The sequence below is a fragment of the Grampus griseus genome, assembly GCF_964374135.1.
Source record: "Grampus griseus genome assembly, chromosome: 9".
NCBI classification, from domain to species: Eukaryota; Metazoa; Chordata; class Mammalia; order Artiodactyla; family Delphinidae; genus Grampus; species Grampus griseus.
In genome coordinates this window covers 91,433,476-91,447,473 of record NC_139003.1, presented here as the reverse complement: position 1 = coordinate 91,447,473, position 13,998 = coordinate 91,433,476, and the positions used below count along the sequence as shown (strand labels likewise).

The window sequence follows — 13,998 nt, the reverse complement described above, 5'->3', positions numbered from 1 at the left end:
GATATTTCCTTTTTAAGGTTCTAGCTTGTTAGGTCTTTAGAGAGAGTTCCTTATCCACCCAGGACTAGGGAAGAGGAGGCAATAGTTCTGTGTGGCATAAACTTTTAGGTTTTCAAGGTAACTTCTTAGTAGTTGAATGCCATAGCTGGATTTATGGTCTCCAGTGCTTGACACATGAGCATAAAAAGCTCATTCTTGGGCTTCCCTGGTGGCGCAGTGGTTGAGAGTCCACCTGCTGATACAGGGGACACGGGTTCGTGACCCGGTCCGGGAAGATCCCACATGCCGCGGAGCGGCTGGGCCCGTGAGCCATGGCCGCTGAGCCTGTGCGTCCAGAGCCTGTGCTCCGCAACGGGAGAGGTCACAACAGTAAGAGGCCCGCGTACCGCAAAAAAAAAAAAAAAAGCTTATTCTTAATTCTGTTTTGTTTCCATGTTGAAAAAAAGAAAAGGAAAAGCACATCTCTTAAGAGTGCCATTGGAGAGAGCTTTAAAACATGAGAATGGATGGATTTTTTTTTAAGTGTAACCTCCTTGTGTAGCAAGAATTAGAATGCATGAGCATAGCAATGAGGTTATCTCTTTGAGAAATAAGTCTGCAAAGCAGATCTTGTCTGGGTTTTGTTTTTTTTTTAATTACTCAACTTTCTCTGTCAGCAGATAAACTTGAGCTCCCTACGACCTTTACCTTTGAACTCTGAAATACACTTCATAATAACTGATTCTCCTCCTTTGACAAATTATTAAATTGTCGTGATGCAGTTTGCAGCAGAGTTCATTTTTCGAAACGAGGGAGTCAACTGTTTGGCATTGTGGTGGGCCAGGTCCCCTCACTCTAGCCGCAGGGACAGCTTGCTTTGTAAGCTGGAAAACGTCAGTCAGCAAATGAGGTAAGGACCTGCGTGCATGAAATGAGAAAAAGCGCTTCACTGTTTGGGGCTGAAGGCTTATGGCAAATTTTACCTGAAGGACAGAACTAGAAGCATCAGCTAGCTTCTCAGTGTCCGAGAATGTTCGGCAAAAAACAAATTGCATTCTGGATTCTTTTTGGAAGAGGATGCCGTGGAGCAGCTTTTTGTAATAATGCGAATCTTTTTAGAATTTAGACAGCCCAGCGAACTACTATGACCACTAAGTGTGAAACGTAGAGGTGCTTCCTTATATGTTTGCTTGTCTCCTGGTCAGATGGAAAATGGGGTTCTTGGGGTCACAAAGGATTTTTTTAATTAAAAAACTTTTTTAAATTAATTATTATTTTTTTTAAGTTTTGGCTGCGTTGGGTCTTCGTTGCTGTGCACGGGCTTTCTCTAGTTGCGGCGAGCGGGGGCTACTCTTTGTTGTGGTGCGCGGACTTCTCATTGCAGTGGCTTCTCTCTTGTTGTGGAGCACGGGCTCTAGGCGCACGGGCTTCAGTAATCGCAGCACGCCAGCTCAGTAGTTGCGGCATGCGGGCCCTAGGGTGTGCGGGCTTCAGTAGTTGTGGCTTGTGGGCTCAGTAGTTGCAGCGCATGGGCTTAGTTGCTCCATGGCATGTGGGATATTCCCGGACCAGGGATTGAACCCGTGTCCCCTGCATTGGCAAGTGGATTCCTAACCACTGCACCACCAGGGAAGTCCCTTAATTTATTGATGTATAGTTGATTTACAATGTTGTATTAATTTCTGTTCTACAACAAAGTGATTCAGTTATATATATTCTTTTTCATTATGGTTTATCCACAGGATATTGAATATAGTTCCCTGTGCTATACTTCAGGACCTTGTTGTTTTTCCTCAAAAAGGATTTGACATCAGTTATGCCTCCCAGTCCGCTGACCAGTGGATCTTCAGAATACTTGTGCAGGCGATCAGATGCTTGATCTTAGGCAGTTTTCTACAGGCAAACTTTTCTTACACATTACTTCCCAGGCAACCACCAAATTTATGTCCTAGTGGTTGTATGTAGAACCATTGTAAAGAAACACCTTCATTTCTTCTGGGCACTGTGTTATAAATTGTGGTTCCATTCCTAGAAATTCATCTCATGCTGTATACATACCAAAACTGATTAAAAACCACCAACTAATAGGAAGTAAAGCACAATGTAACCTTTCCAAATGTTTCTTAGGAAGGTAAAGCCAAGCTGTAAAATAGCCATATTGTAAAAGTATATTTTGGTGGGTTTTTCTCTCTGTGCTGTACTGCTTGAAGCTAAAAATTGAAATCTAGGTCTTAAAATAGAAATCATTTTCAGTGTCAGAAACAGGCGTTGTTCCTTGCTTTCAAAGTTAAGTTCATTTGTCTCAAACATCAGTTGCTTTTTTGATATTGATATGTAGAGCTCCCAACATCCTGGAGATGGATCCATGGCAACGGCATTTTCTTCAGTAATCCCCCTTGTTTCATAGCCATCAAAAGGCTGGTGAGAACAGAAACCTTTTTTCTTTAATGAGTTCAACTAACTTTTCCATGTGTGATATTTCCATATTGTTTGCGGCTTCCCCCTGGACTCTGATGATAAGCTTACCACCTGTCTTCCTAGAGCAATCAAACCATCCTTTGCTCCTTGCTGAAAATATCTTCCTTTGCATGTTGAGAATGCTGTGGCTGTTCTTAACTATTTGGAATAGTTATTTCCTCTGCAAGAATCATTGTTTGGTTTAGTATGTTCATTATGTTTTTTTGTGGGGTTTAGTACCAATGGACTGTCATTAACACTGGGAAGCCCCTCTCTCTCTCTCTCTCTTTTTTTTTTTTGCGGTACGCGGGCCTCTCACTGCTGCGGCCTCTCCCGTTGAGGAGCACAGGCTCCGGACGCGCAGGCTCAGCGGCCATGGCTCACGGGCCCAGCCGCTCCGCGGCATGTGGGATCCTCCCGGACCGGGGCACGAACCCGTGTCCCCTGCATCGGCAGGTGGACTCTCAACCACCGCGCCACCAGGGAAGCCCCTCTCTCTTTTTAAAATAAGGCTGTAGAGCACAGGGAACTATATTCATTATCCTGTAATAACATATAATGAAAAACAATATGAAAAAGTATATGTGTGTGTGTGTGTGTGTGTGTGTGTATATATATATATATATATATATATATATATATATATATAACTGAATCACTTTGCTGTACACCTGAAACTAACACAACATTGTAAATCAACTCTACTGCAATAAAAAAATAACATAAAATTTTAAAAAAGATAAGGCTATATAAATAACTGTCATTAACCTTGAGAAGCTTTTCCCTTCCCCCCCCCTTTTTTTTTTTAAGACAAGGCTCTATAGCAAGGGGTCACAGTTACTGCAATTATAAGTTGGTGTCACCAGTACAGACTATACCACAGTCATTTCACAGGGCTATTTGGCATGAATAGTTCTGCCTCTTCAGCACAGCTCGGTTAGAGGGTCCACATAAGGTGCTGTGAGCACGTAGAATCTGGATTTCAGGAATGGTGGTCCGTTTCCAAAAGGAGATAGGAGGAATGCTGCTGGTGGAAAGCAGTTAGCCCGCAAGACCATTAGTCAGTATGGTGATTTGGTAGGAAAATGAATATTCCCAGTCTTTTGAGAGGAAAAACTATGTGTATATATATAGTACATGTGTATGTATATAGTATATAAAAACTATGTGTATGTATATAGTATATAAAAACTATGTGTATGCATATATATGTATGCATATAGCACTGTTGGGGTAATTTTGCAGTCCTTTGTCTTTAAGCATTTGGGGCTTTTCCCCCCCCAATTGTTTGTTTGATCCCTCTCAGTTTTCTACTTCATTTTCAGCCAGTATTCCTCTTTGATGTTTGTAACAGTGCAGATTTGAACAAAATCAACATCTAATGGTGGTGAATTAGCTGTGTCAGTGCCCTGCGGCCAAAGATCTCCGGAACACACCCACCAGGCATGAGGAAGAGGGTGTGCTAGAAAGAGGGCGTTACAGGTTTTGGGCTGATGAAAGATGGTTTGGGGAGGGTTTAAGGAAGCAGAACTTTGCTCTGGATCGGGTGCTGTCGGGAAGCAAGAGTAATTCCATCACTGGGTATCTTAATACATCATATCTAGAAGGAGGACAGACCAAATGAAGGCTAACGACATGTTGATGAAGAAGCAGCAGTCTCTCCTTTTAGCCAGGATAGGGAGGTGTCTGGTCATTTATGTGGCTTGGAAAACATTGATATCCTGTCAGTGTTCAGATATGATTATGGAGTAGTCCTGGTTTTGTCCTCATCTCATGGTCACGGGGCCCTGTCTGATGTTGGTGTTCTGTGACATTTTTTATATTCACCTGGAGAACATGAATTCCTGCATTCCAGATTTTCTCTTTCTTCGTTGTGACAAATAAAATGCCCAGCATTTGCTAGATGACTTCTATTGAGGTACTTTATGAAAATATATGTATGGTCTGATTTCGTTGTTTTGGTAGAAATATAAATGTCTGGTGTAGCAATTTCTTGGAAAGCTGTATACCAAATTATTAACAATATTAATAATATTAACATATATTATTAACAATATCCGGGCAGGATTATTAGTGTTCTCTCTGGCCTTCATTGGCTTTTATTTTCTGCTTTTTTTTTGGTAGAAAACATGCCTTTTGTAATAATAAAAAGCAATAATAAAAGAATGTATAAAGTAATCCCAACTATTTTTGTTGTTTTCAACTTAGCATTGTAAATCATATGAAATTCCCTACATTATTGAAGTCTAATCTTAGCTCAGATGTTCTTTAATGGTTACATAATATTCCATCCTGTGGGTCTATTTACTTTTCTTAATCATTCTCATATTATTGGACCATTAGGTTGTATCCAGTTTGGGGTTAGCATAAATCATGCTGTAATGAAGCTAGAAATCTTTTGTCTGTGTTTCTGAATGCTTTCCTAGCACTACGATTAGAATGACTGGGTCAAAGATTATGATTATCTTTTAGGCTTTGGATACATAACCGCCAGGTAAAGGTACATTCCAGAAAACACACTGATTGACACCATCTGTGTTAGAGGACCCGTTTCACCGTATCAGCCTGCCAATTTGATATACATAGAAAGAGATTCCAATGTGCTGTTTTGTAACTTCTTTAAATTATTAGTGATTTTGAGCATTTTTATTTACTAGTCACTTATCTCTCTTCCTTTGTGATTTCTCTGGTTGTAGTATTAGCTTGGGGCAGCTTTTAATATTACCATAGAAGCCAGGACAATCGACGACTGTCCGTTTGATATTTATTGTCAGTTTGAGCACAAATTATTGCTGCTTACTGAATAGCCTGCAGCCTTTTCTCCAATTTTAGCTAAACCTGGAATAATTATTCTTGTTCTAGGGAGGCATTATATAGGAGTCATAATGAGGCTTTAGAGTAGATGCTGAACCATGTACAAAGAGGACGAATATATTCTACTCCATAGATGTGAGTCTGCCCCCAAACCATCTGTCCTGCTGCTTCCTTGGAGGCTCTCAAAGACAAGCCACGGTGCCCAGTTAAAGTCAGGTTCATTTCACTTGGTTTCTTCTGTAGGCAGTGTCCTGATCTGTACTTTTCCCCTTTTGCTTCACTTTGTTGTTTTTTTTTTTACTTGAAGTATAGTTGATTTACAATATTGTGTTAGTTTCAGGTGTACAGCACAGTGATTCCATTATATATATATGTATATATGTGTGTGTGTACATATTCTTTTTCAGATTCTTTTCCCGTATAGGTTATTACAAAATATTCAGTATAGTTCCCTGTGTTATAGAGTAGGTCCTTGCTGGTTCCCTTTTGCTTTACTTTGCATTGAGTGAAGTGCTTGTTCAGATCCGTAAACCTGTGTGTTCAGGTGACTCTTTCTCTTATTCAAGACTTAGCAGTTTTGTGTTTCTTTTTCATAACCTCGCTGTGCAAAGATCTCCCCCTGAATCGTCGATGATTGAGATTATGCGTAGTTAAAATTAGAGATATTTGTTCATCGCACAGAACATTAATTCGTTTCATCACCCAGTGGATGGCTTTTGTGTTTTCTCTACTCTTAGCGGGGCAAGGGGTCCAACCTTGAAGCCAGCCCCAGGAAACAGACCCTCAGACAGCTGCAAACTGAAAAACAGACCCAAGGTGTTTGACATGAACAACCAATTCTATTAAGTCTGCAGGACCCACCTGGAAGGTTTTCTGTTTTCTTGCTTGTTTGTTTTGTTTTTAGTGGTAAAACTATTTTTTAAATGCCCCATTCATTTCTGGAATCCCATTTACAATTGTGAGTTGCATATGAAGAAACTGCAGATTGCTAGTTTGAATAGGAGTTTGCCTCACATGCTGGCTACAGTTGACTGCTAAACCCATGCAGATGGGCAAGTAGATATATAGATCTATATCTCTCTGTCATTGCTAGTTTTTTTGTTTGTTTTTGTGTGGGGTTTTTTGGGGTTTTTTTTTGTTTGTTTGTTTTTAATATAAAGGGGCTGCTCCTAAGTGGCATATCTTATGTTTAACTTCTTTGGTTCACCTTGAACCCATAGCTTGTATTTCTTGGTCACTAAATTGACTGTTACCTTACGTTGATATGGTGTTTTCTTAAATTTCAAAGCATATTTCTGGCTACATAGTTTTCACAGGAATAGTTAACTTCAAGGATTTGTCCAAAACCTGTGTGTGTTTTAGTTGTGTTTATTCAGATATTGCTTGGAAGCAAATAGCCTGTGAGGTGGCCTCTGGAAAGCCATCTGTGTACAGAGACTTTCTCTGGTAGCAGTATCTGGCCTGTGTTTAACTGCTTTTAAACGTGTTAACTCACCTTTTGGGAAAGGGGATGCAGGAAATAACCACTGAATTGAAAGCAGTAATATATGTGGGAAATCCCTGTTTTCTTCCTACATGTTTTAAGTTCTCTCTCAGTGGTGTTTAGAAAGGCTGTGTGTTTTAAACTTTGGTACTGAGCCAAAGCAGGAAGCAGGACAAAGGTGCTCTCTGCTCTGTGGGGTTCTTCTCGGTCACTTCTGTCTCCATCAAGATTCAAGACTCCTATCTGCTGTCAGCAGCCAGCTACCACCCCAGGTCTTCTCCATGCTCACTAATTTTTTTACTTGCCCTCTTGACTTTTTCCATTTTATCCCTAATCTCTTCCAATCTTGAATTTTAAAATCCAAGACTGGGGATAAGTCCTCCCCATCATTATGCCCTGTGTCTGTTTTTACTGGGACAGCCTTATATGGCTTTTTTTTTTTTTTTTTTTTTTTTTTTTTTGCGGTACGCGGGCCTCTTACTGTTGTGGCCTCTCCCGTTGTGGAGCACAGGCTCCGGACGCGCAGGCTCAGCGGCCATGGCTCACGGGCCCAGCCGCTCAGCGGCATGTAGGATCTTCCCAGACCACGGCATGAACCCGCGTCCCCTGCATCGGCAGGCGGACTCTCAACCACTGAGCCACCAGGGAAGCCCTTATTTGGCATATTTTAACTTGCTGGGTTTTGCTTTTCTTTCTCTATTTCTCTGTTTTATTATCTCACACTCCAGCATCTTCTCTGATCAAGCATTTTGTCTTTTGTGGAGTCTGTTTTCTCCAAGCCTCTCGATCCTTCCTGGTGGAACACCCTTGCCCATGGGCTTATTAGACCCCAGACTCAGAGCAAGCAGTGATGCTGGTGTTTAGGGAGCCTGAAGGACTCAGATGATTTATATACTTGGAAGATCACAAAGTGATTAAAAAAGGGCCAGTCACCCTCCCTTTCCTCCATGAGGGAAGAATGGTGATGGGTAATGACGGGTGTTAGGCCACCAGAACTGGCAGCTTTATTACAGCCCAATAGGAATCATGCCCATGTATGGGAGATGCTGGGATGTGGTGCAGGAAAGTTCTAGATAGATTTATCAGCACAAAACATAGGAGAATAAAGTATATTGCTGAGGATCTGAGGGCTCCCATTGAAATATAAGTACTGAGAGTGCTGACTGCCAGAACGTGGATTTATGGGAAATGAAGCCCTAAAGTACTTTCTCCAACAAAAAAATAGACCTCTTGGAAACAGTTTTTCCTCTCTACGTACTTAGCTCCCATTGAGCTTAAATTGCTCTCAGTATTGTGATAATGACAACCCAGTATTACAGGATGTGGAAGATGAACCAAATAAATTAACCAGCTGCTTTTAAGGGTAGTTCACCCAATGGCTTCCCCTCTAAAATGCTTTGTAGAAGATTTGTGCTCAGTAGGTCTCTAGGCAGTTTTATGGCTGCAAGAAAGAAATGGATTTTATTAAATGTCAGTAAAATAATAGGCAGATAGTTTTGTGGTAGTTAAATTAGCATAGAATGTGTGTAAGAAAAGCAGATTGTCTCGTCTTAACTTGACGAAACAGAGCTTTCTTTGGCATTCCTGCCAGATAGTGTGTTTTTGCCTGAAATGCCCATAGATTAGGATGGAAAAATCCTGACCCCTCCTGTCTGAAACTGTATGTCTTACAGAATGTTATCCATCAAATCCTGTATGTACAGCATGGTTGTACTTGAAGAGTTTCAAAGGACAGTAATGGGAATAATTCCATAATTACTAGCTGACGTTTAAGGTTTTATACTATGTGTGGATTAGGAAATAGGACTTATAAGTAAAGAATTAGGTGAATTGGGAGTTTGGGATTGTCCCAATACTCTATTTAAAGTAGATGACCAACAAGGACCGACTGTATAGCACAGGGAGCTCTGCTCAATGTTTTGTAATAACCTAAATGGGAAAAGACTTTGAAAAAGAATAGATACACAAGATACACATGTATGTATAACTGAATCACTTTGCTGTATACCTAAAATTAACACAACATTGTTCATCAACTATGCTCCAATATAAAATAAAAATTAAAAAAAAAGAGAATTAAGTGGAGTGGAGAGGGAAGGCAGAAATAAATGCTTCAAGGGGTCAGGCAGGTAACATAGAGGAGAGAGGCAGGCCAGGTGAGGGGACGGCCAGGAGAAGTGGGCCCTGTGACAGTCCAGAGAGCCCTGGAGCAGGCAGTCAAACCCATTCCAGGGATCACTGATCAGGCCAAATGAGAGGCCAGTGGACATCCCTGAAATCAAGGGGCTGCAGTTAAGGGAGGACTCACCTTCAAAGGACTTTTCAACTTTTTGACAAGTTGAACACAGATTATATCCTCTGGCGTTGAGCAAAGGGAAAGAGACCAGCATTTCAGGAGTAGGACATAGAGTCAGAATAAATGAGCCCTTTCTCAAGGTACAGATGTTTTCCTTGGATGAGTCAGTCTCAGGGTCCTTTTCCTATAGAGTTTTGAGATTAGGGCAGATGCCAGTGTGTCTGAAATAGTGTAGGGACCTTACTAACTAAAGATGGGCCGAGTAACTGGGGGATTTGGGAATCACACAGCTCTTCCTGTAGCAAATACATTGTGTGTATGGACCACAAAGGAAAGAATAAGACTTGCAGACCTAGGAAAGCCTACTCAGTATCTAATATTTGTTATTCCTGTGTGTCTAGCAAAGTACGTATAACATGTGGTTTCTCTCCCCGATGGATTTGCAGTCGGCTAGGAAGAGGAGAAGAAAATACATGATCTCAGTGAACTAGATATTAAAATGGTGCTGACGATCGCATGACTCAGAACCAGCATGACCGTAAGACGTATGTAGAACCAGGAAATCGGGGGAAGTTATTTTGATGTACGAAAGAATTCTCCGAAATGATGGTCCTGTCTAATATATTTAAGGCTGTTTGTTTAGTTTTCAAATATACACTTATATAAAATTTATACAAAAATTTATATAAAATATAAATTTCTTAGTTTTCAAATATAAAGTGATGAAACTACCGCTGTTTGAAAGACATGGGGAAAATAACATGAATCGTGTCTAAAATTGTAATGGAAATTAGTTAAAATTTATTTCATTTACAGAAGCTAGGATATTAGCTGCCCCCCACCTCCTGTTTTTGAGTACCCATCAGTGGCACAGAATGGGTACCACTGATGCCGCCGTCCGAATTATAAAAATAAGGGAGAAGCTCCTTTGCTCCTTTGATTTGTGTCAGAGCAGGTTACACAAGGTTTATTGTAATAGAACTCTGAAAACTCAGACTGAATTCAGCATTCTCTCCTTTTCTTCCTGCCCTCTGCTGGAAGCTTCCCTTGGAGCTAGAGCAGGAGACAAAGGAGGCTGGTGGCCTCAGCTTCATCCTATAACTGAAAGCACACTGACCACAGCAGAAAGGATAGAGTGGAGTGAGTTTGATTTGAATTACAACAGGACTTTATTAACAATTTTCTACAAGTTAAATGTTTTATTTAAAAAATAAGTACAGTTTATGTGAATTAATTCTAACACATAGTCAGGATGCTGCAACCATTCCTTCAAGTTCCAGTGAACTTTTTGATATTGTTTTGTTTCAAATATTCCCCTAAATTATCCTGACTGTACAAATTAGAGAAGGGATTTTCATCCGCCTATTAACATTATAAAAAATAATTCACATGTGCCATGCGGAATAATTATAAAATAGAAATAATATAAAATCGCCTGTTACCTCTTTCTGGAATTAATTATGATTACTTTGTAATGTGTCTTTCAGATTTTAATATATGGATACACATTCATATTTTATTTAAAAGTCATCATATTTAATCCTGTTTTGCAATCTGCTTTTTTATTTACTATGCCCTGAACCTCTTTTTCTGTTAATAAGAGTCCATATATAAAATCATTTAGAAATGATTGTATACTCTTCAGCTGTGTAGCTCTACTACATTTTACTCAGTCTATTTCTGGCCATTATAAATAACTTTACATAACTCTTTGCTCACTTATCCGATCACTTGTTAGCATAAATTTCTAGGCTAGGACTTCCTGGGGACATTTTTTAAAGCTTTGAGCCCATAATGCTAAAGGATCCTTCAGAAAGATTGTGGGTCCTACATACACACACACGTACACACACAGACAGCCATGTCCCTTGCCCCAGTGTCTGACCTTATCATTTTGGTTCATCTTTGTCAGTTTTTTCCTTTCCTTTTTCCTTCACCTGTCAATTCTGAGACCACTGCTATACTGTTTGGGGTGTTAATTTCATATAATGTTTTACTGTCTGGCAGGGCACATCCACAGGCCCACCCCCAAATTGCTTAATTTAAAAAAAAATTCTTGTTATTCTCACATATTTTCAAATAAATTCATAGCATTTTGGAAGCTCTAGAAAAAGTTCCTTTGGGATTTTCTTTGGGTTTGCATTAAAATCGTAGGTTAAGTTCGTAAGACTTAAGCTCTTCAGTGAGAACTTTGAGTCTTATCATCCAGGAATGTAATATCGTTCCATTTATTTAGTTCTCCTTCTCTCTCCCTCGATAAAGTATTTTGTTTTTGCTGTGTAGCTAGTACGCACCCATCTGTTTTTGTTCATTATTAACTTTGAGAGCTGTGGACTTTCCCTTGTTTACAACTTTGATTGCATCCCCTAAAGTTTAGGTCTGTGCTATTTGTATTTTCATTTTCCAAGTGCTCTGGTTGCAGTTCGATTTCCTCTTTTTATTTATTTATTTTTTTGGCTGTGTTGGGTCTTCGTTTCTGTGTGAGGGCTTTCTCTAGTTGCGGCGAGCGGGGGCCACTCTTCATCGTGGTGCGCGGGCCTCTCACTGTCGCGGCCTCTCTTGTTGCGGAGCACAGGCTCCAGACGCGCAGGCTCAGTAGTTGTGGCTCACGGGCCTAGTTGCTCCACGGCATGTAGGATCCTCCCAGACCAGGGCTCGAACCCATGTCCCCTGCACTGGCAGGCAGACTCTCAACCACTGCGCCCCCAGGGAAGCCCCGATTTCCTCTTTTACCCAAGGAGAGAGAGTATTTTTTTGTTTCAGTTTTTTTTCTGTTTTGCTCTTCTTATCCTTTGTTATTAATTTCTTGCTTAATTTTCTTGTCACCTGAGAATAAGGAGAATTATTTGTGAAGTTCTTCTCTGCTTTACGGAATGTCTTAGTCATGTGTCAGGAGTGGGAGATTTTTTCTTATTCCCTAGACAAGTTTTATTGTTTTCAAATAGTGTATTTCTCCAAATTGCTGGTTTTCTTCTTGTTAGCTCATATTTACTAGAAGTGGCTGTGAAGTTGCCTGTAGATTTTGTGAGAACGTTTCCACATCTTTTACTCTGGACAGTGGTGGGAGAAGGAAGTTTTATGTTTTCATTTTTGCTGAATTGGAACACAGTGTCTGTTGGGAAAACAGCTACCAAAGAATGTAATCAGTGGTGCAGCAGGGAAGTGCTGGATTTTTGTTAAAGCTTGCTTTCTGTATTTATTAAGGTAACTTTCTACAGGCACTGCCCACCTCACGTAACTGGCACGACTGCCCTCCTGTGCCAGCCTGCCTGCTTTTTTCTTCCAAGCTGTGTCTCCAGGCAACAGCAGGAGTGGCTATTCAGGTGTGACTCTGCCAGTGCTGATCAAGGCCCCTGTGTCCCTGCCTGAGATTTCCCCTGTGACTCCCCTCACCTCCAGCCGCCACTGTACTGAGTGTCATTCTGCTATATACTTGACCGAGGTGGGCTCTTTCTTGTAATGAGTTGGACCACAGCCTTCACTGGAATCTTCTTTCTATCATGTTTTACAGAATTTCTAATTTAAAATTGAGGGCATATTTAATTTTGCTCACCCAGGTACAGATTATGCCCCTTTTAATACTACATTTGGCCATTTCTAGGTGGGGATTGGTGAGGGAGGGGAATTTGATGCCACGGGGCATCTTCCCCTGGCCATCCAGCCTATCCTCCCTTCCAACAGGTGCTTGTGGAGCATTCCCGGGCCCCGCCCACTTCTTACAATCCCCTCCCCCTGACCCAGGCCACAGAGGGAAGACAGACATTGTGACCTTACCAATTCCTCATGTTGAATACAGTTGTCTTGAGCTACCTGTCTTTAGTGAACTGTGATCTTATACGTGGCAGGAGTTGTATTCTCAGGCTTTCACCTCTGATCCCAAGTTTCAGAGCTGTCCCGTCACAAAACGCTGCGCACACTCCGTGGGCGCCTTGGCTCTGTTCTCTGCGTCATGGCCAAGGGAGAGGCTGAATCACAGGTAGAGGCCATACCTAAGTGTCACCAGCTGGAGGCTTGGTGGTGGTGATTTCTTGGAACCTGGGCGGGGGGAGGATGAGATGGGTTAGAAAGTTGCTGCGCGTATGTAGAGGAGCTCTGTCCTGTGTTTATCCGATGGGAGCACCTGTGCTCGGTAGAAGCCCCGTCTCCAGTCTCCCCTGTGGCTGTTGTGAGGCCTCCTTGCTCTTGCATGGGTGATAGAGAACTTTATACATTTCTGGCATTTTCACTTGACTAAACTCGGCTTATTAGTGACGGTGGACACTTATTTAATTTTAGGTTTTTTTTTTTCTTTCCTTTCTTTCTGCCGCTTCTGGCTCTAGGAGCCTAACCATTGAGAAAGACATGTAAGAAATATAAATACTGTGAATTTACTCTCCACTATTCCCTATTTTTTCCCCTATTTTGGGGGTGGGGTATACTAAGGTAAACTGAAATTGGTGCTTATGATAGGAATTTTAAAAATTCTGTTATGGAATCTCTCATCAGCAATTGCTTTTAACAGGTTAACTGTATATTTCAGGATTACGTGTCTAAAGTTATGTAGTGTAAGTTACACAATGTATAAATTATACCTTGTATGTATTAAATGACATATTGTATAAAGACCTTTTTTTTTTTACAGGATTTAAATTGGATATATCAAGAAAAAAATTTTTATTGTATCCTTAATAATGCGTGAATTCTAGAACTACATATTTATGTAGAAGTTTTGATTAAAGTAAAGACCCTAGCTACTCTGAAGTTTTTGTAGAAGTTTAATCCTAAAGCAAATTTCTCTTATGTTATGACATGAATTACTGCTCAAAAGTCATCGTTAAATTATTTTTCTAGGGTTAAGTGAAAGACCTCTTCTAATCATTGCAGTTTCATCTGTGGCTAATATTTTATTTTCAGGGAAAACATTATCAGGTTTTGATTTCTCAGTTTACTAAATAAATTAATTCATGGTCTACTATTTGAAGAACTTTCT

The 13,998-nt window shown here is 40.6% G+C and overlaps 1 protein-coding gene across 1 annotated transcript in view; it reads left to right on the top strand.

The window, feature by feature from the left end:
- VPS41 (VPS41 subunit of HOPS complex) overlaps nt 1-13,998 on the top strand; it is a 188,684-nt gene that overhangs the window by 100,036 nt on the left and 74,650 nt on the right. The gene's annotated exons all lie outside the window — the stretch shown is intronic.